Source organism: Ananas comosus, linkage group 21 (genome assembly GCF_001540865.1).
Source record: "Ananas comosus cultivar F153 linkage group 21, ASM154086v1, whole genome shotgun sequence".
Taxonomy (NCBI): domain Eukaryota; kingdom Viridiplantae; phylum Streptophyta; class Magnoliopsida; order Poales; family Bromeliaceae; genus Ananas; species Ananas comosus.
The window spans coordinates 6,806,139-6,830,093 of NC_033641.1; the positions used below are offsets into that span (position 1 = coordinate 6,806,139).

Below are 23,955 nucleotides of genomic sequence, written 5' to 3' on the forward strand. Positions count from 1 at the left end.
ATGGAACCAATGAAAAATTAATATATCAGTAAAAAAACATAAATATGCTCCTGGTTTTCTTTTTCTTTTCTTTTTTTTTGGCTGAGCTGGCTTAAGTATGCGCGGCATCATGCGACAAAAATTTCAGCACAAGAAAGGTCGATCCCGCGATCATCTGCAGCAGAATCAATTAGACCGTGATCACTACTGATATGCAACAAGCTCACGGGACTTCCAAATTTCATTCAGACTCTGCCATTAGTTAGAGTGAAGAAAAATAATTGTTATCCCCAGTCGCGAGAATCCGACCACAGCGCACAATAATTAACTAGATCATTAAAAATTTAAATTGCCAAGATTTGATAAATGGCATAGATGTGTTCAACAGAAGTACCAAATCACTTCTGGCCTCACAAAAATAAGTAATCTACTAGTACCCCAACAGATCAGAGCGTTCAAGCTCCACCACAGATTGACAGGATGCATGCATGTGCCGAGCAACCGCCAAAAACATGAGAAACACTATTGTGGTAGCGTCCCCAATGAAATATTTCTTGCTAATATTTGGTTCAAAATGGATGAATTTCCCATGCCGTTTTGCTCTTATAAATAGGAATCATAGTTATAATTCGGCATTTGACAAAAATCGGTACGAATATAATTAGAATAAAACTGTATTTTTAATCTTTAAATTCGTTGAAACATTAACAACTTAAACAAATAGAAGTCCACCATTATGTCGCGAGTTACGTAATTTATACAAAAATTATATCTTTTACCAATTAAAAATTCGGATTCAAAATTCAGCTACTTAATTAAAGACTTTTTTTCTAAATTTATGCTTAGTGATAAATTCTAAGCAATATAAAAATAGAGAGCTACAAAATAATAGATTAGAAAAAAAAAAAAAAGAAATAGCATAAGTTCATTTTATCTCCATTTCTAATTTTTTCATGACCCATAATATTCCGGAAGTCCTTAAAGTTTTTAAAATTCGGCAAATAATATTTGCGATAATCTCAGGCAATAATTGGAATACTGACGAGAAGGATTTTATTCCAAAAGTTCTGTGCATCTTTTTTTTTGGCCAAAGTTGTTCAGCATATGCACAATTATTATTACGGGCCGAATGAAATAAATGTTAGCCAAAACTTTTACTTTTATTTTGATTTTTTGGGATAAATCAGCATATGGACATGTTTTATTTGGGTTTCAAAAATTAGTGAATAAGTTGCGCGGAATTTAACTAATTATGGCTACCAATAGTGTAGATGTATGCCCTAAAAGTCATCTCAGGCTGGCACATGAATCTTTTTTAGGAATAAATTTATTTAATTTGAATATTACGAATAAATTTAATATTTTTTCATTCATGTTATGATATGTGTCATGAATCCATCAAAGCCATATCTAAAAGATCCGAAGACATGTTTCTTGAGGTTGAGGATATTGAAGACATATGTAAGTGGTGGCTTAGTTCCTAAATAAGCCCAATCGTGCCGATCATCACTGGGATGGATGATTTGATCCAGTGAATTGGTGCACAGATCACTTCCTTATGGGAAAGAGTCTCTAGCACAATGTGAGGATATTAAAGCAAAATGTGAGTTGTTGTTAGAGAATAAGAGTACCCGAGCGTGACAACCGTGAGAAAGTCACTTCGATGTCTACTCACTCGTCAGGTGACTTACTCAACTATTGCAGTACTAGTACGCTCCTTTGGGCCAAACGACTTGATTCCTAGTCATTCAAATCCTTGCGGGTGCAATGTTGGCTAAAGTAGGTATGTTGTAGTAGTGTATTGCATCTGTATGGAATAATATATCTCTTGGTAGTTAGCGTTAGATTACTGTGATTTATTGACGCGATGTTTAAAAGATCTTGGCTAAGACAGAGTTTCAATAGCGGAAAAATTTCAATATAAAACTCGAGTACGATAAATTTAACATATCTGATTATAACATACGGATTTTGATATAAGTAAAAAATAAATAAAAATAATGTGAAGATACTATTTTTTATTATTGGAACTGATAGAAGCAAAGATGTAGTTTGAAATACCTGCAATGACCTGTGCTGAAATCGAAATAAAAACAGAAAATTTAGAATTTTCTGTGAGAGACGGGGCTGACATTTTAGCAGAAAATGCACAGTGTCAGAAAATTATGAAAACTGGAGAATATGTCAAAATTATTTTTATGAGGCTAGATTTAGAATTTCATACCATTCTGACACCCGAAAGGTGGAAAATAAAATCCGACTACTATCTGCTAGAGATTACAGTTCGGTAAAGCTTTCGGTGATCAAATGTGATCGAAACTGAAAGATTAAAATTTCTTTCGTTAAGTTAAGTAAAACCGAGCCTGACTGTCAAATTTGAGCGTAAACGGATATTCAGAAGGGCTCCAACGACTCTGAACTGCTAAACTGAACTGGAGATGCAAGTTGTACTGTGTGAGAGGGGGTTTTGTGCAATTGTTACAGCACTTATTTGTGGCTGGCTGCATGCGCACACAACACACACCCGCACACTTCTTCTCCCCTTCCCTCACACTTGCAACCAAGAGGGATCTCTCTCTATCTCTCTTGAAGGTGGAATTAAGAGATGAATTTGGTGGAGATTGAAGCTTGAAGATGGATTTTCTTCTTCATCATCTTCTTCCTCTCTATTGGAGTTAGCTTGAGAGGTAAGCTTTGATGCCCTTTAATGGTCGAATTTTAGGGCTTCAATTATATGCTCTAAGAATGAATTTAGTGGAACTCCTAGATGCTAAATAGAGAATTAATGCTTGAATTATGAAGTTAAATGGTGATTTCTTGCATAGTTGTAACCTAGGGCTCCAAAGTGAAAATTTTGCTAGTAGATGGGTTTAATCTCAATTGACCCTCCGTAAACCTAATTGCTAGGTATTCTGATGCGTTGGCGGAGTCGGTTCGGCGATTCGTCGAGCCTACGCGAAGTTATTGAAGAAACGGCGTTTTTTGCTTCGTTTCCGCCTGGAGGGCCGAGGCGACGTCCAAAAATCATGAAATCGGAATCGTGGGCCCGTGGCAACTAAACGTAGACCTTTAATTTCTGGATCGTGGATTGGTGGCCGTTTGGGTGGTCGCGCGAGAGTTCGGGCTGAACCGGGTCACGGGTGCCGTGGGAGGTCGATTGTAATTGACTACGAGCAATCGGAGAGTAAGTTAAGGTGGGTTGTGTTTACCGAAGCAACCAGGTCGCCCCGCATGTCAAAGCGGAATATGAATTTTTGTTGATGCATATGTATGTACATACGGGCATGTTAGCATTATGTACATGTATGCTAGTGGGTAGAATACATGCTAGTGATAATTGCATAATAATGCAATTATCACTAGCATACATGTACATAATGCTAACATGCAGTTTCGACCGAGATTTTGGCAGCATAGTTAAACTCTCTGTTGACTATGTTTTTGTGTGCAATTTAATTACAAAAGCACTCGTTAAGTTTTGGGAGAAAACGAGTTAGAACGGAGATTCTACGCGATTTCCAAGTTTCACTTAAAGCGAATAGTAACTTGGTTTTCCGGAGAGCTCAATGCGTAGAGTTGGCTTCAGGCTCGTATCGGACTCCGTTCATAGCGATCCAATAGCTCGTTTCGACCGGTTCAGCTGTTCTAGGACTAATGGCGCTGACGGATTTTGAGTTTGACGCATGGATTTCGAGGAAATCCAAAAATACGTGTTTTATATGTATTTGTGCGTCATCTTGGCCTTTTGGTGAGAAAGCGGATTTCGTCGCGAATCCGTGATCGATCAAGGTGAACCAAAATCCTAGCTTTGTTGTCTCCGTCGTGCTAATCGCACTGGCGTGATCCGTTTGCAAATCTGACGGACGGATCTACGGAAATTGCCCGTTGATCGAGAAGAGGTCGATGATCGCAAAACGGTATTTTCGCAAAAGTCGCGACATTTTATGTACCGTTTTGTATGAGATCGCACGTAGAGGGGTATTCTTGCGTTGTACACGCGCTGTGAGGGACTCAGTACTAAATACTGAGGTTTGGTGGGCTAACTCGCAAATTGCACCTTGTATATATGCTTGTTTTAGGGTTTGCACTAAGAAAACGCTAAAACTAGCCCGAGCTAAACGCCCAACCGCCTCCCTTGGTTGCCCTGCCCTTGCTGCACCACCCCCAGCCACCGTCGACCGAGCCCCGGCCGGCCAGCAGCAACCGCAGCCTTCCTCTCCATCTCTCCCTCTCTATTTCTCTCTCCACCCCTCTGTTCTTCTCGGGTTGGAGCCTTGGCCGAGGCTGCATTGCCTCCCTGCACCTTGCCGGCGTCGCCCCCGTGCCCTGGCGAGCCTCCCCGCCGACCGCCGTCGCCTCTGCACGCCGCTGCTGCCGCTGCTGCATCCTGCGCCCAGCTTGGCCTAGCCCAGGCCAAGCTGACTGTGCGGCCTCTTCTCCGCACCGCAGCCGCTTGGGTCGCTCCTGCGGCCTTCCCGTGGGCCTCACCGACCATCCCGGCCGGTCGCCGCCGCCCCTGCGGGCCGTCGCCGCCGTCTCGGCCAGCCCGCGGCCACCCCTAATCTGTTCGGGCCGAGACCACTTTGTGAGCACTCCCTCACATCGCCGCCACCCAGAACCACCTGTGCCGCCTTCCGTCGACCTCAGGCCACCCTCTGCCGCCGTCCCTGAGTGCCCTGGCCGCCACTGTGGCCGCAGCTGCTTTGGAACCCGAGGCCTTGCACGTGCGGGCTCAAGTCTCTCCACCGTCGCCGCCGCCGCTCCTCGCCGCCAACTGAGGTGAGCACCACACTCCTCACCTCCCCCGCATCCATTCCTGGCCTGCGCGCACCACACCGTGATGCCGGAAGCCGGCCGGAGCAAGCTTGCTCCGGCCAAGCCCGAAATAGGGCTATTCCTTGTTCCGAGCTTTCCGAGCCTCCCCGATCTCTATGGAAGGGAGCACGATGATCGTGGCAAATTGCTGATCATCGTGCTCACCTTAGTTCTGTCGAGGAGACTCCGTTCCGCTGTTTCGGCATTGTCGACCCTGTAGATCCTTTTTGGCTGCTGTTGCGGGTTTGAACGCACTTTGCCGGTGATCTGAGGCTGTTCCGATGCCTCTGGAGGTGAGCACGGTGATCGTGGATCAGTGCTGATCACAGTGCTCACCTTATTTTGGATCAGCGGATGTCGTATCGTTCTGTTTGGTGCGTTTTTCCCCGACTGCGCGATGTTCGCAGAATTTTCAGGTTGCTCCCGCGCTTCCCACAGTGAGCTGTTGCGCTCCAGACCATGAACACGGCCTCCAGCACGTCGAGACCTGTCAGTACGTGTCTCGGCGGAACTTAGAAGTCCTCAGTTTGTGAGAACGAGTCATAGAAGTCGCCCGATTTACATAAAATGATGGATTTTATGTAAACATAGGGACTTTTATGCATTTGTACACCTTGTGGCTACTGTGCGCAGTGTGTTGGTGTGTGTGGTGACCTTCGGACTGATTGTCCATGATCTAATAGCTTTTGCGGAAATCGAAAAGTCGATTCCGGGTTGTTTTTCGACGAAATTTGCCGAAAGAACGCGGTTTCGGTTCAAATTTCTTCCGACGTGGTTTGATTATCCTGTAAATTATCGCTGAGCCTTGTTGGCCGGTCACCATCATCATTTTATGGGTTCAGTGATGATGGGTGAGCGACGGTGGGTTCCGGTGTCGAAATAGACACTTTCGGAAATCCGGATTCGTACAATTATCCGGCGATAATTGTGTAGTGGTGTTATCTTGTGTTTGCTGTGAAAACATCCAAATCGGAGTGTTTAGGGGTAGCAGGTGACTCGTGGCACGAGTCGGTGAGTTTCGGGACACTTAGTGGGTCCCGACGGCGTCCCGCTGTGATTTTCGGGACTTCCAGTAAGTTACGATGATCGGTTTTGGAAAACCGATTCGGGGATCTGTGTGGGGGTTTGTGAGATAGTATACTTCAGGTGAGTAGGTTGGTTACTGACCCGTTGGATATTCGTAGGTCCGGTCGACTTGTGCGTACCCAGTGTTTCGACGCGACAGTGACACATGGGTGCTTTGAGCTGGTAGTCGGTGAGATCGTTTCACCCTTCCTCTGTTCTTTCATTCAGTATCGTAGTCTCTACATGTCAGTTGTTTATTTATCGTTGCTTATCGTATTCCGTTGATTGCATTTGTATAGTTGTGGATAGACATGTCACTACTACAGATATAAGATTTAGTGGCGACAAATGTCGCCACCAAAGCCAAAATTGTCGCCACGAAAAATATTTTGGCGGCGACAATTCGTCGCCGCATGCCGCCGCCTATAACCCCGTCGGTAAAACTATTTGGTGGCGACAAAATGTTGCCGCTGAAAGTTAGATAATTAGCGGCGACAACCTGTCGCCGCGAAAAATTAGAGAATTAGTGGCGACATGATGTCGCCGCTAAAAGTTAGAAAATTTAGATAATTAATGGCGACATTTTATCACTGCTAAATATTTGGAGCCGACAATTTATCGCCACTAAAAGTTAGATAATTACCTACGGGGCCTAGTTATATGGTGGCGACTATTGTCGCCACTATTTTTCTGATCGAAAATTATTTTTTGAGAAAAAATAATTGGTAGTAATAGATATTATTGATTTAATATAAATTGCTAAAAATAATCTATAATTATAATAATTTCTCATTCTTAAATTTTAACCTTTAATTTCAATTTAATCCTCTCAGAACAAAATTAAACCCAAACACTATGGCTCAAACACCTTAGAACCAATATATATTAAATCTAATTGAATCTCTATAAGTATTTAATCATAAAATAAATCCACACAAATAAGTAAGACTGAATCAAACTTTAAATGTAAAAAAGTGCATAAATAATCATATAAGGCAAATAAAAAAGACTGAATCAAACTTTAAATGTTAGAGTATCATTGCATTGTCACCTAATACACCCAACACAACCAAAAAACAAAACACAATAATAGTGTTTTTGTCATTTCTACATGCTATTAAATGTAAAGTTTTCAAAATATGTCAAGTTTACTTAAACTTGATTCAATACATCGTCAAAATACTGCTAAAATTTTTCTCGCCACCACCTCTTATAAATCTGCAAATAAAAATAAAGAAAAATTAGCAAGTCCTCCAACAATTAAACCTGCAACAGAAAAGTGACAAGCTTACCATCTTTTCCACTATAAGCAACATTCAAGATTAATTCAGAAGCCTAGTTACTTGACAACAGTATTGCACAAATACAAAAAATGGAAAGTACCTCAAGCAGGGTAACCTAAAAATTCTAAATTATGAAACTTAATCCAAATAATAACTATTATTCCTGCATTTTTCTACTTAAAAAATGCATCATCAAACAACACTGCACCTTGAATCGCCACTTATAGTTAGGACAAGTCATTGAACAGAGCTAATGGAATTGTAGTGGGTTCCATCAGACAACTTTACCTTTACCGTCTACATTTATCTTGTGCTTCCAGTTATATGGAGACTCTTTTCATAAGTAACGAATAGTTCCTAAGTTGTGCCAGTTGTGATCTGGAGTAATGATTCTCTTAAGCATCTTTCCACGCCGAAAATTTTTTCGGAAAAAAAGGTCAGCTTAGAAACAAAAAGAGGAGCTTGCAGTTCATTGTCTTTCTTGTCCCAAGAATCATCATGCACTACCTACAAAAGAGAAAAAGAATAAAAGTTAAAACAATGTAAACGTAAATCATGCAAATAGATTTTGAATAATAAAGCAAATAAGCAACTCATAAAAATCCCTGATGATTTCATACATCTCATCAGCACTCTCATATTCAAATAGTTTAGAATTCATTCGCATCAAAAAGATTAAGAATGCCTAACAAGTATTTAAACATACAGGAACTGAATTGGAAATTCTTTTTATTAATAAAAAGGACAAACTTTTTGCAACTTGACAAAGAGTTCATTAGCGTTTAACATCAAAGTCAAAATCAAGAGGACAAATCAAAAAAGCAAAGATAGAAAAAATTACAGTGTTTAACATCAAAATTAAAAGCCCAACTAGCTCGAGCTCAGGTCTGTTGAGATCCAAATCTTAACCTGCCTTAAAAATGGAGCTTCGACACGAAAACAAACTAAGTTGGAACAAATGGCTGAAGTGAAAACTTTCTACAAGTTCAGGGACTAGATTACTTGAGTATATACAGTGAGAACTGAAGTGAAGTTCTCCACGAATTGTCATGCAAAAATTTATACGTGAGAACCGCATGATGCTAACGAAACAACAGAGGTTAGAGACGCAAGAGTCAAATCAGTATGATGAACAATCATTCTGTATTCCATCGTTCAAAACAAGAACATAACATGTTGTTTTTCATTTTGGGAAATTAACAAAGAAAAATATTTTTGCCCACATTAAAAAAGTGGTAATAAAAGTTAGACCTTCCAAAGGCTTGTCGAAGTTGTTGAAGCACATAATTGTCAGTTTCTAGGCTACTGCTGACCTTCAACTGCAGAAGCACTCGTCGCCGATGTTTTTGGTGCTTCTGATTCAGCGCAAGCCCTCAATACCGCCTCATTCTGCAATAGTTTGTTGCACATTTAAGTTCATAGATTATTATAATTTGAAGACAATTTTCCAAAATTACACATCATGAAATCACTGCTGCACAACGAAAAGTGGTCAAAAAATGTAAAAGGAACGGAGAGAAAAAGTAGGAGGCAGCTCTGTTAGTAGGCAATTTTGTCGTTGGTTACGAGGTTGTCAAATTCAATTGGTGATATCCTATTCTATTCCTTAATGTCTTACACCTAACTTTAGTCGCATACCTACCCAAAGTAAATGGGCATCAGCGATTGTTAATTTGTGACTTATTAAGTAACGTGATGATTATATGGCTTGGTTTCTTGACCTCTTTTCTAGTACTTGCCACCAACCTGTATACTGTACTAATTAACATGTAACAAATAGTTGGTGGAGATAGTAAGGCTCCAGCTGACAATAAGTGTACTGGCTTCAACTAAATCATTTCCTCTGCTTTTGCAAAATGGAAAGAGCGTCCATTTGTAGAGCTCTGGAGTTATCACTCGTGGAAGCTTAGTAGTTCCATTACAACTTATTAAATGCAGCTTCAGTAAAAGTTACACAACAAATCATTTTACTAGAAGCAAAAAAGAGTTAGAAAATTAAAATGGTATCAGTAAACCACAACCAGAATCAAGCATTGGGGATGATATTATATATGAAGAATGGACATAGCAATCAGAATGACAAAGTGCTTGTCTAATGTATTCATGACATAACCTTTAAATGGAAGAGCTCACAAGGTGACCACAAGACCAACATAGTTCTATGGTTCTAGATAAGGGGCAGTTAGAAACTCTTCAATTATAAGAACAGTTTACAATTTGACAACTTAACTAAGAAAACTATCAATATGATGGACGGGCAGAGCTACTACAGAAAAAATAAAGGAATTACTATCCAGCTTCAGCACGTCCAACAACACTGCAGGAAGGGATAAAGAGGAAACTCAGTGAATTCTGGTAAAAAATACCACAGAGCAAAATGGTCTGCAAATCTATCTAATTTAGATATAAAATCTAATTAATTTCAATAAATGAATGGAGTATTAAGTAAAATTCAGAGAAGCAACAACATGGATATTAACAAAACTTTGTTCAGTAAATAGACTTGGTAATTACAAATTCACTATCGCCAAAATTTAGAACTGATTTGTAATATAATCAATAGAAGTTCCAACTATAGCAGTAAACGAGCCAAAAGCCTGGGATAAAGAGACATGATGAATGTAAGTTCCCATCCAATAAAGCAAGAACTTCATATAGTGAGCAACCAATACATCAAGCAATCTATTCTAGTTGCAAACAACCCTTAAGTATTAAACTTCCCCTCATTTGTCCAGGTCAATCTTGTCTATATCAAATACATTTCAGACCATGAAGAAAAATTATCCATCTCCCTTCTGCTTCACCATTCCCTTTATTTCCTTATTGCCAAATAACAGAACGCAAAAGTATCAGGAATTTTACAACATCAATCACAGGAAATTTAGATATCTAATTTTTCTTAATATATAAAATTTCTTTTTTCCCCCATTTACTTGGTAATCTGTAAGTCCAAAACACAATAAAATTATAGTGCAAATTATCAAAGATGTCCAGTAATTGCTCCCAATTAATATCATGTTATCATTCAAGAACTCTTGTCCTATGCATTGTGGCAAATACACAATTAATTAGTAAAGAGAGAAATTACTCAAAAAATTACGATAGGGATGGCAACGGCTGCTGCGGCGATGACTGAGAGACAATGAAGCATCCACATGAACTAGCGACCGAGAGGCAACGGGTGAAACAAGCTGCGAGCTAACAAAGGGCGTAGAGTGCAGGGTGACAAGCTGCGAGCTAACAAGCTGCGAGCATCCACCGCCGTCGGGAAGATATCAAGGATGAGCGATCTAGGGTTTGTGGCACGCACCTTTGAAGATGAGCTTCTGGCCACGGGGGAGGATGTTGGTAAGGGGTTGGATTAGGGTTTTGAGGTCAACCTCAAAGGCGGTTCCACCTGCGGGTTTGGCTAGAAGACGGGTACCTGCGGCTTCTAGCCGCAGGGGAGGACGAGGCGGTGCGCGTTTGCCCACGGCGAGGGAGGATGTTGGTGAGGGGTTGGAAGCCGCTCGTGGGGGTGCTGGAGGACGAGGCGGCGCAGCTATGGAAGCTCCCGATGAAGACCACAGTGGCGAGGCAAAAGGGACGAAGATGGGTAAACTTGCAGAGAGAGAGAGAGAAAGAGTAATAGGCAATGTAAAATTTTATTTACAGCTGTAATTTTATTAAAATTTTTTTTATGTTAAAAGACAATAAAGTCCCTAGGCCTTATGTAATAGATGTTAAATAAGTGAGGGTAAAATTGTCATTCTGAAGGAATGGGTTGGTGAGTGGCGAAAAAAAGAGAGGGAAGTTCTGGCGCGCTTCATAAGGATATATCGCGGCGACACCTTGTCGCCACCATTTTCTACGCAATGGCGGCGATAAATAAATGTCGCCACCATTTCCTAAGAATCAGTGGCGACAAATAAATGTCGCCGCCATTTCCCAAGAATCGGCGGCGACGAAAAAATGTCGCCGCCATTTCCTATGAATCGGCGGCGACAAATAAATGTCGCCACCATATTAAATACATTGGTGGCGACAGTGCTTGTCGCCACCAAAAAGTCGCCACTAAATATCCCTTTTGTTGTAGTGTGTAGAGCAAGCTTGCATTCGTATATTGCATCTCTGTGGACCTTGGGTCCAGGCAACACATCGACTCTCTTGTCTTGTGTTTTGATCTGGTTGATCGTGGTTCGGTGTTGTACGCCCTTGCACCTGGCTTCGGCCAGGGTACCGGTCTCTTTTTGCCGGTTTTTGTTTTGAGCATACCAGTATAATTTAGTCACAGCACTGTGTATTCTAGACACCAGGTTGGTTTGGCCACCATCCAAAGGGTGTACGTATCCGGATAGGTCGTCGGTGACGTATGAATAAGTTTACAGTGTTTGCTCTATGACAGGCAACGCTTGAAGTCTGTGGACCAATATAGCAGTATCAGATTGGGTTTGGTTTTAGACTATTCACCTTTGAGGCATCTGATCAGTTGAGTTTTTGGTTACAGTAATAGTTTCATTCTTGCTCAGTTATTATCCTGTTTCTATTACTACTGTAGTTGCTCTTATATCACATCATATTCATATATGTAGTTCTGTTTCATATCAGCATATATATACTTGTTTATCTATCTCCTTTGGTTTCCGGTGATTACGGCTTGCCTTCGTGGCTCTGTCGTACCCACTGGAAAACCATGGTTGCGGTTTCTCACCCCCAAATTCCCCAGGTGATTCGGGCTTGGAGTTGGCACTTGGGCTCGACGAGAGGACGATCTAGCTAGTCTGGTATAGCGACCGTCACCCTGGTTACTTCATTCCTGCTTTTAGTAGTTTAAATAAATGGTTCAGTTAGATAATCCTTTGATTGCTTGAATGTTGTGAACTGGTTTTAGTTGTGGATGTTTTCGTTATTTATGGTTGTGATTGTGGATCTGAGATTGGAGTTTATGGATTCATGGTTCTAGTTTTATGGTTTTTGGTCCTTGGATTTGCGTATTTTACGGATTTATACATCGTGGATTTCTACCCCTCAAGGTAGCTGGTTTTCAAAATAAAGTTTCCGTGTGAAAAACAGTTTTCAAAAGGTTTTCGAATGGTTTTCATGAATGAATGAATTAGATTTTAAAAATAAAGCTTCCGGGTGGGGAGCACTTTTAAATAGGATGATTGTTGTACTGTGTATTGCATCATCCAGCGCCTAAGGAGTGCTTAGAGGCATGCATCATCTCTAAGGATTGTTAGCTATATGAAAATGCATATCATGAATTGGTTGTTGATTGGTAATTGTAGATTGTAGTTGAGATCCTGTTGTATCGTTGGTACGCCGTGCAAATACAAAGGAGACTCTGTCTGAGTGGACGGAGGAACTTTGTATTTGTGGCGGATCTGTACATCGCCTGGGCCAGGTTGAAAAAAAAAAAAAAAAGGCACGTCTTCCGCAACTCTGTTTTCAAAATGGCTTTTAAAATCGGCCCCGGGGCGTGACAGTTCGGGTGGTCGCGCGAGAGTTTAGGCTGAACCGGGTCACGAGTGCCGTGGGAGGCCGATTGCAATTGACTACGAGCAATCGGAGAGTAAGTTAAGGTGGGTTGTGTTTACCGAAGCGATTAGGTCGCCCCGCATGTCAAAGCGGAATATGAATTTTTGTTGATGCATATGTATGTACATACGGGCATGTTAGCATTATGTACATGTATGCTAGTGGGTAGAATACATGCTAGTGATAATTGCATAATAATGTACTGGAAAGTACATGCTAATAAGTAGATGCAAGTGATATGTATGTGTGCATTAGAATGTATGCTAGGTGCATGTAACATTATGTGAGCATGTTAGATAAGATGCATGTGCATATGGACTCGATATGACAAATAGAATGTCAAGTAGATCGAGTGGCATTAACCTAGTGTTAATAAATATAGGTCGGACATAGATGACATTGAACCTAGTGTTAGTAAACATAGGTTGTATTGAACCTAGTGTCATGGACATAGGTTGGATAAGAATGACATACGAACCTAGTATTGATAAACATAGGTCGGGTATGAACCTAGTGTTGTTGAACCTAGGGTGAATCATGAGTGGCATCTAACCTAGTGTTAAAGAACATAGGTTGAGAATGAACCTAGAGTTATCTAAACCTAAGTGTGAGGCATTAACCTAGTGTCGTGAATATAGGTTGTAAATTGGACCTAGAGTTAAAGTAAATCTAGGTTATGTGATTGAGGTATTAAACCTAGAGTTAGTTGGACCTAGGGTGGAAAGTGCATTGGACCTGGTTAGGTCGATAATATAGGGTTTGAGACCAACCCTTGAGTTATGTGAAGTGGATTCCAGAATCCCGAGACTTGTGAGCTCAATAGTTCTTGACCGCGGGTGTATGTGGCATGTTCCTCTCCGACCGGAAAAACTTCGAGGATTGTGACTAAGCAAGAACGGAGAGCGCTAGGGTGTATGTGGCATGTTCCTCTCCCTATCGGGGATCTCGGCTGCGGGTGTATACGGCATGTTCCTCTCCCACCGGGGGATCCCTGACAGCGGTGCACGGACCTTCGGGCAGACCGTTGGGCGATGTAGTTCTTGGCTTGCAAGCTGAGGTGCATGTGAGAGTTCCTTCACCTCAAGCCAGGCAGAGCGCGGATTATCCGCAGTTGATTGACTCGAGGCCGAGTCGGGTGGCTAGCTGGAATAAGGTAGATAGAACCTTGAGGGCTAGTGGTAAATGTGATAAATCTAAGGTAATAGAGACCTTAGAAGCGAGTGGGACTTTAGTTAAACAAATAACTAAATCCACAGTTAACAGTTATTAATAAACAACAAGTAACAAACTAAACTAAGCCATGTGGATCTGAAACATAAAGCCAATCTAACTAAACAGAGATACATAGTAATAAAAGTCAATGATGGATAACTCTGGGCACAACTATCTAGTACCGTTCTCACGCGTCGTCCCGATCCTCACCGCTGGTGTCACTTGAAAAATGGTAGTGAGTGAGAATATGTAAACATGTCTCTCTTTCTAGTGGGTACCGCAAGCCAACAAAGGCGAGCTATATTTACCGGTAAAATCATGAACAGATATCATAAGTAATGCAGTAATAGTGCTGAAAGAAAAATAACTGTAAAGAGAAATACAACTAACCTCTACTGTAATGTACAACAGAATGCAAGTATATATTCATCAACCTCACAGATCATCCAAAAATACCCAATCAAATCCGTCAAGTTAGTCTAAAGACCTAAAGCAATGCCACATCATACTCAACCACCTGGCATATAATCGTAGCAACAGGCCGCTTGGGCTCACAGGTCTGAAATACGACCACTTTTTCGAAAAGGAACACCCTCCTATGGTGGATCAGACCGCTGGTGTACGTAAAATGTACATTGAGTTGTGGCGATCGATGCAATATGTTCAATAGCCAATCGTCAATAAATAGCCGAGAGAAATTCCACAAGAAGTCGCTAACCAATTAGGTCAATCTCAGAGTGTTACCGACCATAAGTTCAACTAATACCAAGTCATGTGATATGCCACTAGAAGTGTCACAGACCACAAGGTCAATGAATGTCAAATCATGTGATATACAAATAGGAGTTTCACCGACCACAAGGTCAAGTAATGTCATATCATGCAGTATACATCTAGGAGTGTCACCAACCATAAGGTCAACTAATGTCAAGTCATCTGCTATAATCATGCAATAGATAACTCGATCACAAGGGAGCACCGCTCTACCACTAAATCAAGATAATATGAAATAGGAGTAAGTGTAGAGCAACAAGCTACAAAGTCAAGTGGTATACGAAAGCTCAATAGTATAAAGTAAATAAAAGGAGATAATAGGGACAGAAGTCGCCAAGCATGCACCGCTTTGTCGACTTCGGATTGAAGCATTCACCTCTACTGTACAATAAAACCGGGTCGTCGACCCTTTACTGATGCTTTCCGCTATCATCCGAATCTATGCACAATCCCACACAAAGCCGTAATTAGCCCAAAATTGCTAATTACCCAAAAGCCTAGGACTCTAAGTGAGTCTAACCATTGAACAATCGGATTTTCGTATTCCGATCGACAGTCAAAGAAAGATCGCTCGATTGTCGCACCGACTTGTCAGAATGTCATCCCAACTCACAAGGTGTTTCGAAACAAGTCCTACATATCATACCTCTCCCACTATCCCAACACATCATATTAATGCTATTGGGGCAGCCGCACGAGTAGAGCGCCAAAACGAAAAATCGGAATCTCGAAAATCATCAGTTTGGCTTCTAGGGTGCCCATTTCGGCACCAGAACCACCTACAGCCTTCTTGCTGCAAGTAGAGGGGTCAAAACTCGCCCTAACACTAACCAATAAGGCTTCTACCCTACTGCAAATAGAAGCAACCTGCGCGACATAAAATTGCGCACAAAATCGCTAGATTTTCGCATTTCGGGGTTTCGTTAAGCCCCGAAGTGTTCCAAAACACTCCGAAGGTCAATTAAATCTCCTTGCCATCTTGAAACACTCACTTTTGGATGTCAAGACAGCTGTTTACCAAGTGGTACGATCTAGAGGCGAATTTCCAAAAATCCACCGTACCGAGTTCCCGAAAATCATTTTAGCTCCGGAACCCACCTAGGGCCCATCGCCGGTCCGTGTTTCGCACCAGCAAGGCCCCAGCTAGCCAACGAGGCTACTCTACTGCTACAACCAGCAGCCAATCCCGCTCCACAAAAATGGGCCAAAATCGCATGTGATATTCACTTAAACAACCATTTTTATGTGCCAAATGCCACAAAATCTAAATTTAGGGATTCCCAAGCCTCGAACATCAAGTTCAAACATCTTAAACCTGAATCATGCTTATTGGGATAGCCACAATGCAAAAAGCGTCGTTGCAGCATTCCACCGAACACTCAGCGCATGATAAATAACATACTAACACAGTGTTTTGAGCCATACCGCAGATTCCACGACTTCAAAATCCAAATGAAGATATGGTCCAGAAGAGCTCGACATTCCGGACACTGTGCTCGCTGTTCAGAGCGAATCCGAGCACCGAGGAGTGCATCGAGGCAAGTTGTCCGCTGAGCCAAAAGTCCTTCGGGGAGCGACATCGTCTAATCAGCAAATAAGTACCAATCAAACCCTGACAAAGATGAGCATGGCAATGTATGAGTGCCTCACAAGGCCGTGCTCACCTGTTGGATGGTCACCGACAGCCTGGGTAGCCGAAAAAAGAGGTGGGGGCCAAACCCAGCCCTACCCGAACGCAACAATGAGCATCAAGGGCTACTATGTACCTGCTAGCATCAGCATGGTACGGAGGCGGCAAGCGCCGGCTAGGAGGAGTCCATACTGACATAGGGGAGGCTGGGACAATAGGTTCCACGGCCAGAGGGGCCTGCGGCGGAAGTGGTGCAATAGCAATGCCGGTTGCAAAGTGCAGCCGACCCTCAAGTCTAAAGAAGTCCGCGTGGTTTCGAGCATCAAGAGGGTAGGGGCAGCCATGGCGGTGATAGTGAGGACGGCCATGGCGGTGCTGGTGAGGTTCACTTGAGCCACCCGTGAACCAGCGGGGCAACAGCGATGGCGACGGCGACCGTGCCCAACTCGAGAGAGAGAGAGAGAGAGAGAGAGAGAGAGAGATCACGTGAAGAAGATCACGCCGCCCACCTCGCTGACCGGATAGGCAGCTGGCGGCGGCGCTGGTCCTAGAGGGGCCTAAGGTTAGGGTTCCAAGCCCCTCCCCCCTCCTCTCATCTCTCTCAATATAAAACATGTATTACACACACACACACACACACACACACACACACACACACACACACACACACCTGGTTTATAGAAAAACTACATGAAAGCCCCTCATTTTTTCCATATTCAAACACCCTACCAGAGCGCGCAATTTGCACAATAACCCTTCCGATGCCATTCCAAGTGTTTTGGTACACGAAGTATCGTGCTCCAATCAAAAGACCTCTCAATCTCCAATTCTCTCCCAAACTTCGTACCTATGCTATTTTGCACAGGTAACCCCAAAATCTACAAAATTTGAGTCGCTCAATCCTCTCCAAGTCTAGTTTCACCTGGATCCATTCGCTCGCTAAAACTGTAAAATTTCTTACATAAAATGATAACTCATATGTGAAATGCTCCAAATTTGTACTTTACAAAAACTGCAACATAATCCTTTGAGTTTCTTGCCAAAAACTCACTGGTGCATGCATCATGCCAAGTGGCACCTTTTCATGAATTTTCAAGCAAAACGGAATACCAAAAAATTCTAAAAAGTAAAAACATCAGATAACAAAAGGCCAATCTCAATAAAAGCATATTTGCTCAAAAATTGTGTGTCAAACGTAAAATTAGATAGTGCCATCACCTCCGGCACATCTGAACCATCGAAAACGAAGTCCGATTCATGTCTGAAGCCATCCTCAAGCCAAGCTTGCAGGTTACTACTTATTTAAGTGAATAGTATCAGTCACTATACACCTTTAATGAAAACTCTTTTTTAACCAAAAATTAAACCAGTAATTTCAAAATTAAAATATATATAAAAATACTGTTAAAATCGAAACGGCGAAAAATAGATTCAGAAAATAACTTAATGTAGGAAAAGAAAAGATAAGGAAAGACCACACCGATATTTACATGGTTCGGCCACCGGCCTACATCCACGGGCGAAGACGGAGCAAAAAATTTATTAATGTCGAAAGGTAGAGTATAAGAAAATCTCTCAAAGACCAAAACTTAATTAGATCGAAAACGCCAAAATCCACATCCGTACATGCGACTCCAAATAAGCGGCTCGGCTCACCAAAGGAAGGATGTACGGCACCATGCACCCTGGCTGATGGTGTTTCTGCCATCATACGAACCATCACAAGCCACTTAATTAATTAGTGCATCACAACTCCTCCGACAGAAACAAGCAACTTCACCTTTAATTAATTAGCATGGCATCTTAATAGGGCCGGCTTCTTGCAGAACCAAGAACTCTCTAATATGCAAGGCTTAATTTGAGTTACGGCGTCATTAACTTGGCCGTAGCATGTATATATAATACATGTCTCCTAACTAGAGTCTAATCCTAATTCAATTAGAATTACACTCCTAATTATAATCCATATATGCCAAATTAAATCTAAATTATATATAATCCTGTCACGCCCCGAATTACCATGTTTCTCCGGACATGCCAACAAACCCGCCGTATACATAGGAATTCTCTGTGTATACGAAGCGATAGTTGTACCTGCAAACAAATAGAAGCTACAACCAAAGTACCGAGCTACTAAAACTAAAACATATATAAAATATAAAGGGTTCACTGTACATACAAAAGTCCGCCATAACACCTCGATCCAGCGAGTACACAAAACACGGAGTATGTACCTGAAAACAACCCACTACCTCTGACAAGTACTCTACTAGCACGGCGACCACGGGTGACAAGGATCTATCTCGCGACTCCCTTCCCACGATCAGAATCAGCAACAGCAGCAGCTGCAGACAAAGGCTCTACAAAAAGGTATCAACAACTGGGTGTGAGAACTACTACAAAATAGAGTAGTCTTCAGTGGGTACCGTCACCGACCTCAACGGCCCATCCACTAAGTCTACAAGAAGGTATGCAATGGATAGTAAGGAAAACTGAAAAAACTCTACAGCTATACACCACTATACTATCGCTAACCAACACAGGTTATCTGTAGACATAAACATGCATCACACTAATCCAATCTCACTAGGGCTGCCCAAACGGACCCACCCTTTCTGTAATCAAGCTACACCATACACCATCCACAGGGATGGTTGGTCCAAACAGGACGGCCGCGACATCAACGCAAATCAAAGCCTCACTCTGAAGCGGCACTCGTAGACGCGACCCAACCGAGGATGCAAGTGTGTCTCTGCCGAGCGCAAATAGGCTCACACAGGCTATAGTCAATGAAAAAGGGTACAAACTGGTCTAACAACCAAAACTCACATGCCCTCGGCACAATCTGCTGCACTATACAGAAATCTGGATCCACCGTCAACCACAACGACCCCCGACAGTACTGAACAGTCCAAACGCTGCTGTAAAAACAAACTCGGCTCTTCAGCACGAGCGTAATCTCAACCTGCACTAGCCTGTGTATCCACCTCGCACTAAAGCGGTGATACAAAAGAATGACAGCTCCTAAAGCTAATTCAGTTACTTTTCGAAAAAGAATAACATGTAGGTTATATGAGTTTTCTCCTAAGTCAATTCTAGGTTCAGCATATAAATTAGTCTAAATTCTTAGATCATGCTCCAAAACTCAGATTTTATAAAACATGCAAATTCTAAATATGAGCTACTATCATGATAACCAAAAAAAAACCACATAATGACAACTCTACGATTTAGGAGGAAATCCGACGATTTCGGTAAACATCAACCCACCTCGAACGCTCGTCCAACGTCGTCTAGAAGTCGAAAGGAGCAATCCCGCACACTCACTCGACCTCCAACGGCTCAACCGAGACACCCACGCGCACGAACGGTCCTCCTAAGAAACGATGAACCCGAATGAGCCTCGATCCTCAAATATCCAATGCACGATGTACACCAGCTAGAGAGAGAGAAGGAGGAAAAATGTTGTTCTATAAGCTCCCAACGCATATATATATATATATATATATATCTATATACTATATATATTATTATATACAAACATATATATATATAATATATCACACGAATTATATATATACACACATAATATATATATATATACACACATATATATATATATACACACATATTATATTATAACACACATATATATATAATACACACATATATATATAATATCACACATATATATATATATACACACATATATTTTATAATATATTATACACACATATATATATATATACACACATATATATATATATATTCACACATATATATATATATAACACATATATATATATATCACACATATATATATATATATACACACATATATATAATATATATATCACACATCATATATATATATATACACATATATATCATATATATATGAGAGACGAGAGAGAGAGAGAGAGAGTGCGGCTAGAATGCTTATGGAAGCACGGAGGGCTCCATGCTTCACTTTGTTTTTCGATGTTAGACTTCAAATCGATGATCGGCTCCGTTAGACTTGATCTAGAGTATTTGAAAATAAAAATCTAAGAAAATAAATTTTGCGATTTTTCGATATCATTTGCCTAGTGATCGAAGTGGCTCAAAATCACGGCTGAAAATAAAAATCTTACAAAATATGATGATATGACATTAAAATTTTAGATCAAAGTTTATTGATCTGTTTTATATGGTATAAAGAATTTTCTATCAAAATTTCAGTGATTTGGATATTTCTACATCGTTAAACTTGCAACCGGCTCACGACACGACCGTTAAAATTATTGATTTTGAGCCCCTTCGATCACTAGGTAAATAATATCGAAAAATCGCAAAATTTATTTTCTAGGTACTTCAAAACTCTAGATCAACTCTAACGGACCGATCGTCGATTCGAAAATTCCGAACATCGAAAACGACTTGGAAGCACGGAGGCCTCCGTGCTTCCATAAGCATACCAACACAACTCTCTACATATATATAATATATATATTAATATATATATATAGATATATTATATATTATATAATATATATATATATATATATCTATATATATAATATATATATAAAAGCTGTGTTAGGTTGGAATAATGCGACAATCAAAAGGACAAAAATATCCCTTACCAACTCACTTTTCCACTAGAGTGCCGGTACTCCAGTTTGAATACCATTACTCGCCCCTTCCCGCACACATCGCGCGTTAGGTACGGATACTAGCCCGATGAAGTACCAGTTCAACTGGTCGCCCCGGTACTCAACACAGGTACCAGTACTCAGTCTCAAAACCATGCGCAACCCGAGAGCATCAGTTCTACAATCCCACTGGGTGTACCGATACTTCTCCCCAGGTACCGGTACTCAAACTGAAATACCTGCACTTTGCAGATTTCAGTGTCAGAACTACTCTCGGCTCTGCGCGCGAGTCTTTTGCGTCAATTCGCACCAAAATTATATCCGACTTGTCCCGACACCACAGACGTGTCAACAACCTCAGATGCTGAAATTTCTCAGACCGTTAAACACCAGGGACACTACAAATCCCAATTAGATTAGGATTTAACTCCAATTTAGGTAACTAAACCAAATATAACAATCTCCACCTTAGTTTAATTTGTAGTTTAGCCACCGCTATGTCGAGGTCGCCACAAAACTCCACCTTGAATTTGATTCGCCTCAATACTCCTTAACGCTCCGTGTTTCGTCTTCTCCAAACGCCCCAAAGGGCCTCAAATGCTGCTAACCGCCACCAAGTTCAAACAATGCTTGAACTTAGTAATAGTAAGACACTTAGTAAGCATATCCGCCGGATTGTCATCAGTACCAATTTTCTTAACAATCACCGTGCGTTTCCCAATCACATCCCGAACAAAGTGAAACTTTACATCGATGTGCTTTATCCTCTCATGAAACATTTGATCTTTCGACAAATGAATAGCACTTTGACTGTCTGAATAAATAATCATCGGATCCCAACAAAAAGTAAGCTCTCCAAATAAGCCTCTTAGCCACATAGCTTCCTTCACACCCTCTGTCATAGCTATATATTCCGCCTCCGTCGTGGACAAGGCGATAATAGGTTGTAATGAAACTATCCAACTAATTGCACATTCGATAATAGAGAATACATAACTTGAAAGTGATCTCCTCCTATTCAAATCACCTGCAAAATCCGAATCAACATATCCAACCACACCATCCTTACAACTCCCAAACTCCAAATAAGTGCTAGTGGTACCTAGTAAGTATATCAGAATCCACTTAACAGCCTGCCAATGAGCCTTACCAGGATTGGTCATATATTTGCTAACCATGCTCATTGTGTAGGAGATGTCCGGCCGTGTGCAAACCATGGCGTACATGATGCTCCCAACAGCACTAGAATAGGGAACATGAGACATGTACTCCCGCTCATCATCAAACTGCGGTGATAACTCGGCGGAAAGTCTGAAATGTACCACAAAATGAGTGTTCACTGGTTTTGCGTCTGTCATCCCTAAACGCCTTAAAATCTTCTCTATATATTTCTCCTGTGTCAAATGCAGTAGTCCTGACTTATTGTTCCTCTTAATTTTCATACAAAGAATTTTCTTAGCAGCATCTAGATCTTTCATCTCAAACTCACCCTTAAGTAAAGCCTTCAATTTATTTATCTCGACTATGTTGCTGAAAGCAATTAACATATCATCGACATAGAGCAACAAATAAGCAAACTGAAAAGAAGATTAAGAGACTAAGGACCGACAACAGTTTGGAATTTTGTTCGTTAGACTTTGAAAAATTTTGCAAGAATGGATGAATCGTCAGACATAAAACCGTTAGGCATACTCCACAGTAGAACGGGAGGTCGAACGGATGAACATATCTCTTTTGGAGAGAGCTCGTTGTATGCTCTCTAATGCTGGCTTAGCTAAGAGTTTCTGGGCAGAGGCGATTTCTACGGCATGCTATTTGGTAAATCGATCTCCACATTCAGCACTTGATTGAAAAACTTCGGAGGAGGTATAGTCTGTTAGCCCTTCTGATTATTCTAATTTGCAAATATTTGGTCGTCTTGCTTACGTTCATGTCAATGAAGACAAGTTAGAACGTAGGGCTAAAAAGTGCATTTTTTTTTGTTATGCATCGGGGGTTAAGGGATATAGATTGTGGTGTCCTGAATCGTTTAAATTAATTATTAGTAGGGATGTCACATTTGATGAATCGTTTATTGGTTATGCTATATCTTAACCGTAATTCTTCTGATAAGACCCCGAGTGCTAGTAAGCCGGTGGAGGTAGAGACCAATGGTATAGTTCAGTCGCAGAATTCTTCTCAGTCAGAACAAGTTCAGTCGGTAGACACCCCAGTAACTGAAACCCACAAGTTGAGAGGCAAAGCATTTCTACAGGCAGAGCGAGGAGACAGATCAAGCATTGCAGAGATACGATTATGAAAATATGGTTGCTTACGCTCTTTCAGTGGCACAAGATACAGAAGAAGAAGGCAAACCTTCCACATATAATCAAGCTATTTCTAGTGCCAATTCTGCAGAGTGGTTGGTGGCGATGAATGAGGAGATGGAGTCTCTCCATAAGAATCGCACATGGGAGTTTGTAAGATCGCCTACAGGCAAAATTGTTGGCTGCAAGTGGGTTTTCAAGAAAAAGGACAGAATACCTGGCGTGGAAGATACAAGGTATAAAGTTGTTTAGTTGCTAAGGGCTACAGTCAAGTAGAATGTGTTGACTTTAATGATATTTTCTCACCCGTCGTAAAGCATACTTCTATTCGTGTTCTTTTATCGTTATTAGCCATGAATGACCTGCATCTTGAGCAGCTTGATGTTAAGACAACTTTTTTGCATGGAGAACTTGATGAGCAAATTTATATGAAGCAGCCGGAGGGATTCATTGTTGAAGGAAAGGAGGATCATGTTTGCCTGTTAAAGAAATCGCTTTATGGCTTAAAGCAGTCTTCTCGACAATGGTACAAGCGGTTCGATTCTTTCATGATAGGTCATGGATATTCTTTTTTGAACCTTTCGTCTCAACCTCTGAAAATGAGTGCGATCCGAGACGTATTCCTCGGTCCAATCAAATTCAAATTCTCTGACATAATCTGTAGCGCAATCTTTTGTACGGTTTAATCCTGGCCGCTGATTTTCTTCTTTGCGGCCTTGATCACATTCTCTATCTTTGTC

General features: G+C 41.3%; 2 long non-coding RNA genes across 2 annotated transcripts; both read right to left on the bottom strand.

The window, feature by feature from the left end:
• Positions 7,310-8,672, bottom strand: LOC109726258. Its single transcript, XR_002220469.1, has 2 exons — positions 8,456-8,672; positions 7,310-7,649 (listed from the first exon to the last, which is right to left on the bottom strand). It is a non-coding gene; the product is annotated as an uncharacterized LOC109726258 (long non-coding RNA).
• LOC109726259 lies at positions 9,166-10,711 on the bottom strand. The gene is made up of 2 exons (XR_002220470.1): positions 10,231-10,711; positions 9,166-9,459 (listed from the first exon to the last, which is right to left on the bottom strand). It is a non-coding gene; the product is annotated as an uncharacterized LOC109726259 (long non-coding RNA).